Source organism: Arachis hypogaea, chromosome 1, assembly GCF_003086295.3.
Source record: "Arachis hypogaea cultivar Tifrunner chromosome 1, arahy.Tifrunner.gnm2.J5K5, whole genome shotgun sequence".
Taxonomy (NCBI): domain Eukaryota; kingdom Viridiplantae; phylum Streptophyta; class Magnoliopsida; order Fabales; family Fabaceae; genus Arachis; species Arachis hypogaea.
Genome location: NC_092036.1, coordinates 22,961,120 through 22,969,413, shown reverse-complemented (window position 1 = coordinate 22,969,413; position 8,294 = coordinate 22,961,120).

Below are 8,294 nucleotides of genomic sequence, written 5' to 3'. Positions count from 1 at the left end.
TCTTCAAAGCAATCCTTTGACAAAAGTGGCTCCTCCAAGTATGTATCAAGTGGATTCTTTCTACTAGAGACCTCAGCTTGATGGTTACGTTTCATCAATTTCTAGCAAAATAGAAATAATCACATCTTGTTAAGATAGAATAATGACAATCAATAATATAAGAGAATTAAAATATGTTAAACATTACTTACGCCAACAATCGCAAGTCGCTTCTTGCTTGCACTTTCAGGAGTATGGGTCATGGATGAAGACTGAATAATAGGTTCTTGTGCTTCAACAGTTGGAGGAGAATTCTTGTCATATTTTTTAAAAAGCTTGTATAATTTCTTTTTCACCTGTTCCACCTTTCTTTTTGCAATCTCAGTATCAATCTCTTCATACATAAGCTCTAAAGTAGAAATCTTAAGCCTAGGATCAAGAATAGCACCAAATGCAAGAATGACACTATACTTTTTCCAATACTTCTTAAATTTGTTCATCATCTTTTCTCCCATGCTCCTTAGAAGCTCATCTTCACTTCTCAAACTTCCCATCAAAACACATTGAATATGATAGACTTGTAGAAAATACAAATTCGAAGTAGGGTAAGAAGTACCATAAATCAAATTAGTAGTTTCATAAAAGGGGTATAAAAATTCACATATCCTTTCAGCTCTCCCCCATTCATCAACCGAAGGACAATACTTATAAGCATGATTGGTTGCTTTCAAATACTCAAAGGCATTCCGATACTTGATAGCACTTTCGAGCATAATGTACGTAGAATTCTATCGAGTAATAACATCTAGATGCAACCCACTTGTAAAATTCAAACCAAGAATCGCAGAAACACATTCTTTAAACCTTATCATTCTACTTTCCGATCCCCTTACATATTTCACACTTTCCCTAATCTTATCCAATGCATCATGAGCAATTTTTAATCCATCTTGTACAATAAGATTCAAGATATGAGCAGAACAACGAATATAAAAGAACTCCCCATCACACAACAACCAATCATGCATATTTAATGTACTTTTCAAATGATCTTGGCATGTATCATTAGCAGATGCATTATCCAGTGTAAGAGTCATAATCTTCTTTTTAATTCCCCACTCATTTAAAAGCTCAAAAATCTTGGAAGACAATTCAAATCCCGTGTGAGGAGGAGGCATATGACAAAAACTCAATATTTTACTTTGCAATTTCCAATTTAAATCAACAAAGTGAGTAGTTAAGCATAAATAACCCTCTGTAGTGATGGATGTCCACAAATCAGAAGTCAAACAAATTCTATTGGGAATGGCTACTAAAGTACTTTTAAGCTTTTCTTTTTCCCTTGTGTAAATTTTCAGCACATCCTCTTTAATAGTATTTCTAGTAATCAGGCCTAGAGTTGGACTGATGTATTTTATCCAATTCCTAAATTTTTTATTATCAACATCAGAGAAGGGAACATCACAATCAATCACAAAGGCAGCAAACATCTCACGCAATACATGATTATCTATCTTGAGAGCCCCCATTTTATTTTACATTTCTATCAAAGTTTGACCAATATCCTCAAAGTCTATTTTCACGCACCTGTCTAAATGATGCTTAAGTGACGATGTCCCATATTGTTTACCACCAGCCTTGAACTTCTGCTTGCATCCATCACATTGAGCACGGTCTATACCATCATCACCAGGTCCAAGCTTTGTAAAATATCTCCACACATCAGATGTTGTTGCCTTTATCTTTTTCTTTTTAATATCTTCTGCCGTTTCAGATGTTTCCATATTTTCAGGATTTTGTGTTACATTCCCACTATCAACTTCCATAGAGAAAGGGTTATCCATAGCAAAATCAACAATTCAACCTAAATAATGTTGCATCAAAAATTCAAAACAAATACACCAAGCATCTCTTTAAGGCAAAAATCATTAAAGCAACGAATTAAAACAGAAACACAGAATGCATATCAAAGAATGCATATCAACATAAATAAGAAATTAAGAATAAACAATCCATAGCATATTCAATCAAGCTACCAAGCCACCAAACTAGTTTCGATATTTGAATTCATTCATAAATTAGAAGTTAGTTAGCATTTTAAAAATAGGAGAAAAAAGCTGTCCACAAAAGCATGAAAGAATCTGTCCAGTGTCCAGTAAAACAAGTTTCCTAAACAAATTCACAAAATCTAGTGTCCAGTGAAACACGTTTCCTAAACAAATTCACAAAAAATTTGTTAAGCATGAAACAAGCTGTCCAGAACCAGTCAACCACAAACACATGAATATATGATTATATGATATAGCCATAACAAAAACAATGAATAGGTAAACTCAGTAACTCACTAAACTGTAATCACAGTTCCTTATTTAAAAAAAAGAAAATAAATAACTTCACTTACTAAGTTTGAAACACAGTCTCCAAGAAGCAGAGGAGGAGAGAGGAGCGCGCCAGGAATCCACCGGAGGTCGGACACAGAACCGTCGAGACCCGAGAGGCAAAGGAGGAGAAAAGAGAGATGAGCAGAGGACTGGCGAGACCAAACAGCGCCGCCGGAATGCGATTCGGTGAGGACGGGTGAGAATCGTACGAGACAGGGACCGGCGAATGGGAGACCGACGGCGATGAGCTGTAAAGGAGGAGAGATGAGCAGAGGATAGAGTAGAGGCAAGACCAACAGCGCTGCTGGAAGTGCGATTCGGTGAGGCAGCAACTGGCGACTGGGAGACCGACGGGCGACGATGATGAGCTGTTGAAGGAAGTCGAGGCCTTGAGGACGAGGCGATGCTCAGGGTCTCAGGGACAGGTATTCACCGACTCAGGGTCAGGGTCTCACTCTCAACTCTCATTCTCTCAAGGAGTCTAAGGTCATGGAAGCTGGGAAAGTGGGAAGGAAAAATGGGAAATTAGGGCCGTCTGTGTTGATTGTGGGAACTGGAAAGGAAGAGTAAAATTTTTTTATTTATATGATAGGTAAAATTACAAAAATGCCCTTAAAAAAATAATATACCAGCCCGTCCCGTCCCGCCCTGGCCTGCGGGTTTGGTGGTGCGGTTTAGCCAGTTTTTTAAAATTTGGCGGGTTCAAAATCTTGGCCCGACCCGCCTTTTTGGCGGTTCGACCTGGTGGTTCGACCCGTTTTGCCACCGCTAATTGTGGGAATTGGGAAGGAAGAGTAAAAAATTTTTATTTATATGATATGTAAAATTACAAAAATGCCCTTAAAAAAATAAGATACCAACCCTCCGGATCAGCCCTCCCCGCCCCGTCCTGACCCGCGGGTTTGGCGGTGCGGTTTAGACAGTTTTTTAAAATTTGGCGGGTTCAAAATCTCGGCTCGACCCGCTTTTTTTGGTGGTTTTGACGGTTTGACCCGGCGGATTCGACTCGTTTTGCCACCGCTAATTATTATTTTATTTTTGGTGTTTGGTCTTGAAAGCTAATCAAATATTAGCTTAAATATCACTTATATTTTGAGCTTCACAAAATGCAATATCAATATTTTTAGAATCATATGGAATAAATAATAATTTTATTATATATAAAAGTTGTTATTTTAATATTTAGTTTTAATTTAATTTAAATTTGTTATTATTTTTAATTATTTTATCAAAAAATTATACAAGTAATAATTTTATTAATCTTTTATTAACGTAATATTATTTTTCTAAAATAAAACCAATTTTATTTTATCTATCAATTTTAATATAAATTTTAATTTAAATCAATTTATTTCTTAAAAATATTAAAATTGATATTTAAAAGTTACTCTTTTGGAGTTGCTTTCAGTATTATTGTCTAATAATTTTTGTATTTTTTCTGTATAAAATTTCTGGATTTTTTTTGTATTTTATAATTCTTATAAAATTTTTATTTTTCAAAATTTTAAATGTCATAAAAAAAGTAATATATTTGTTTTTCAAACAAATACATATAATAAAACACCAATTAAAGAAAAAATTAAAGTGAGTTAGGAATTTTACTTTTTGTTATTGAAAGAGTAAATATGAAATTTTAATATTGTTTACTCATCCTTTTTCAGTTTTCATGGTAGCAATGTGAAAAAAAAAAATTATATGGGTTCCACACCTATTTTTTTGTTTTTCACTCATTTTTCACTCTAATCCAAACAAAAAAAATAGGCTTTTTCATTTATTTTCTCACTTTTTATTTTCCTTCCTTCTAAAATCTATGTTCCAAACATTGTGTAAAAAAAATGTGCTACGGAGAGAGATAATGAGAGGTGGTGGAGGACGTCGTATGAAAAAAGAAGAGCAGAAACAATTGTCACCAGTGACGTTATTGGTAGCGGCACTGAAAAACTCTATCGAGCATTGATAGTTTATTAAACTGAATTTATCTTGATTTATCAGCTTTTGAGTGAGCTCAAGGTTCCTTGATCTGCACCTCCAATAAGGGACGGATTTAGAAATGTTATCATGGAAGGGTCAATAACACATATAATATTAAAAATTAAGTAAAAAAATATATAATATAAGATGTATTATAAAAATATACCGATAGAAAATATATTTTAAAGTATAAAAAATATGTGTGTACTTTTTACTAACGAAGTAGTCAATTCTTCGTATCATAAAATTCATCGATAATAGAATTTATGTGTCAAAATTTTCAGTAATTTTTTTTAATATAATTAAAAGACAATTAACAAGAAATTCATCTTTCATTTTATTTTTAAGTTATTTTTCACAATATTCATAGTTGAAAAATATCTTAGTTATAGCTGTTGAAACAGAGAGAATTAATTTCAAATAAATAAAAAAACAATCACAAAATAAAATGAAATTTTATGAGATTTAAAAAATTTTAATTAAATAATATTAGTAATAATATATTTTTCAAAATTTTTTAATATTGTTACTTATTTTATAAGTATTAAAAATTATTAATATTTAAATTAAACTGAACTTTTTTTATACTAAATTAAATATTAAATATTTTTTTAAATTAAATTATACATAATAATTTATCACTATTAATTTTTTTAAAAAATTTAAGAGTCCAAAGCCTTCACTCGTCCCCTTATGTCCCTCTCTGCCTCTCATAATCTATTTCGACCACCAGAGTGCATGCTTTTTAGCAGCTAATTCTATCTTGCATTGTTCTTGTAAGCATTCAGAAATTCATATGCATTTTGTAACGAAAATGATAGCCATTTGCGGTCGATATACTTGCAGCTAATTTTTTTTTTAATGTTATTTCTTATCCGTTATGAGCTTGCATTTGTGTATAATACTATGTGGCAATTATGATGTATTTAGTTATGATCAATAATAAGAATAAACAATCACACAAAAAATGGTTACAAAAATTATGAATTTTAATTAAATTGCTCTTCCTTATCTGCCATAAAATTCCTTTTTTGGTATGCAACAAGAAAAAATAATATTTGTATCGAAAAAAGTTGTTATAAAAATTGCTAATTTTGTTACTAAATGATCTTGTAACAAAAATAAAATTGCTATAGAATTATTGTGGTAGGTCCTGTTACCAAAAATATTTGTAACATAAAAGTAATATTATAATAAAATAAAATACTATTTTGTAATATTTTTTTAATAAAAAAACTACAATTTATTATAAAATTGTTAATACTTTTTGACACGTGAAACTTTTTTAAATAAAATAAATTTTCGGCGTATACGGATTTTATTGTGGCACCGTCCATAATCCTTTATGCAAGGTAATCAATGAAAATGACGTGCGATTAATGCACTTCACTCTCACATCAAACAGTACACCCTCATATATAATAACTAGATTTAGATTCTATTAGAGGTAATGTGTAAAATGATCCTTAAATTTTTTAATTCATTTTAGATAATTAATTTTTTATTTTTTAAAATAATTAAATAAGTCTTTTATTTTTAAAATTGTGAATTTTTATTAGTCCAAAAATAACTAAACGTTTAAACAACGTTAAGGGTTACAGTTAAGTACCAAGTTGACATTTAATTAAATAACGTCGTTTAGCGGTGAACTTTCAATTACAGCAAAATGTATATCGTTGTGTCCATATAAGTTATCTTTTTCAATTAAAAATTTTTTAAATGATCTGTTATCTAAAATTTTTTTTCCACCAAAAATTTCAACACGTTCTTGTCACCTTTATCGCCTTCTCGTCTTTTTCAAGTCAGCGTCGTTATGGTTTGCCGACACTCGTCCACTATTCCCTCGTTTGATCAGCGAATCTCTTCATCTCTGTCAACATGATCAGATTCAAACATTTATCACGGTGAACGATAAGGGTTTCGATTTTTTATTTTTATTTTTTGCATTGTATTGATATTAGTTGGGTGATCATTATGGTATATTGTGATTATGTAACTTGCATTTAATTTTTTTTTGAATATTTTCTATTATTCATTTTTTTTTGTAGTTGTATTCTAGGGTTTAGGGTTTCTTTTTTGGGTGTAGTGCTAATTTCTTGTGGTGATATCCTGACTTGCAAAGTTAAATGCATGTGTTAGTGTTGTTAACGATTTGTTAGTATGGCCATAAATATGTATCTTTTTTAAATAAGTGATTGTTTAACATTTTCTAAAAATTAAAAATTTCTGTAATGGTAAATTTTGGTATATTTTGTTTTGTTTTTTCAGATGAGTGATAAGCTGAGACTCATTTTTTTCATGGAAGAAGGTTCGAGACCCAAGATTCTGATGGTAGAGTTGTATACACATCAAGTTGCACTGATGAATAGCTTAGAGTTGATGCAGATTACCTGGATGTTTTTGCCATAACTGGTTACTACAAGGAGTTGGACTATGATAAAGCTGATGCTTGCTGGTACTTGGATCCTAAAGATGATTTAGAATACGGTTTGAGGAGATTAAAGCTAGACCAAGATCTAAGGGATATGGTTAGCCTCTACTACCAAAATGGTAATGTCATCCATATCTATTTTGAACATGGTCCCTCTATCCATGAGTTTATAGATTATATGAAATTGTCTGATGATAATGAATGTGTTGGTAGAGAAGGTAATAAGAATAGCTTAGAGCAACACAATTGTATTAAGGAAACCAACATAATTCTAAGCCAATTGTGTATCCTACTAAACAAGAGACTCCAACATCACCTGGTGAGTCAATTGTGCAACCAAATACCAAGTCATTTGGATCTACACTACAACCCACATCCAAGTCCACACCACAGCCTACACCCAATTCCACTATCAGTATGCCTTTATCACAGATGATTCCCATTGCTCCCAAAAAAAATTTCAACAGCACCAAGCCATTGTCTCAACCAAATCCGATTACACCCACTCTCTCAACTTAGAAAAAAACAAACACAAAAATTACACAAACTGTTAGAAAAATTCTACCACCAAACCAATAAAACAATTTGGTGGTTTCAAGTTTAACACTTCAACAAAGTCACCTAGAAAAGCTTGACAAGTTCTGATGGCAAGAAAGCACCTAAAAAACTAATCATTGGGGTTGAATGTGAATCATTCAATTTATATGAATCTATAGAACATAGTCTTTACAAGCCACATTTACCACCTGAATTTTCAGAATCTAGCACTAAATCTAAGACAGAGATATTTAAAAAAAGAAAGAAGTAAACTGTCAATACGTCAAAGAAGGAAAACGAAAAAGTTGTACATAAAGAAGACTTAATCCCCTAACTGATGACTCGAACTTTGAGAAGGACGGAGGATATGAATCCAATAAGCAGAGTCTTAGTAATTTATTTAGTTTAGTTTAATCTATATTTTGCTAAATCATATTTGTTTGGAGTCATTTTATTTATTTAGTTTAGTGTAATCTATGTTTTGCTAAATCATATTTGTTTAAACTTATTTATTGTATTTTATTTAGTTTAGTTTATTGTAATCTATGGTTTGCTAGAGCATATTTGTTTGGAGTTATTTATTTAGTGGTAATTTAATAAGCAGGTTCATTTTTGGGTAACTCTTAGAAGTTAAACGAGGTAAGGACTCCACCAAATTCTGATGAGGAGACAGACTTAGTTGTGAATTCATTTTTCAATGATGTTGATAAATTTGGCCATGTCAGGTTGAAATTAAGGATGGAATTTACAATTAGAGAAGCTTTAAGAGGATTGTTACAAACTATACTCTACAAGAAGAAATGGGAGTAAGGTATTCAAAGAATGACACTATTAGAGTTAGAGTTGTTTATAAAAATGAAGAGTGTCCTTGGTTGGTCTATTGTTCTTATAACAAGAGGCATGCATGCTGGTAGATTAATACATTTGATGATGACCATACTTGTGAGAGAAAGACAAAAAATAGGTGTGCAACTAGAAAGTTGGTTACTCATATC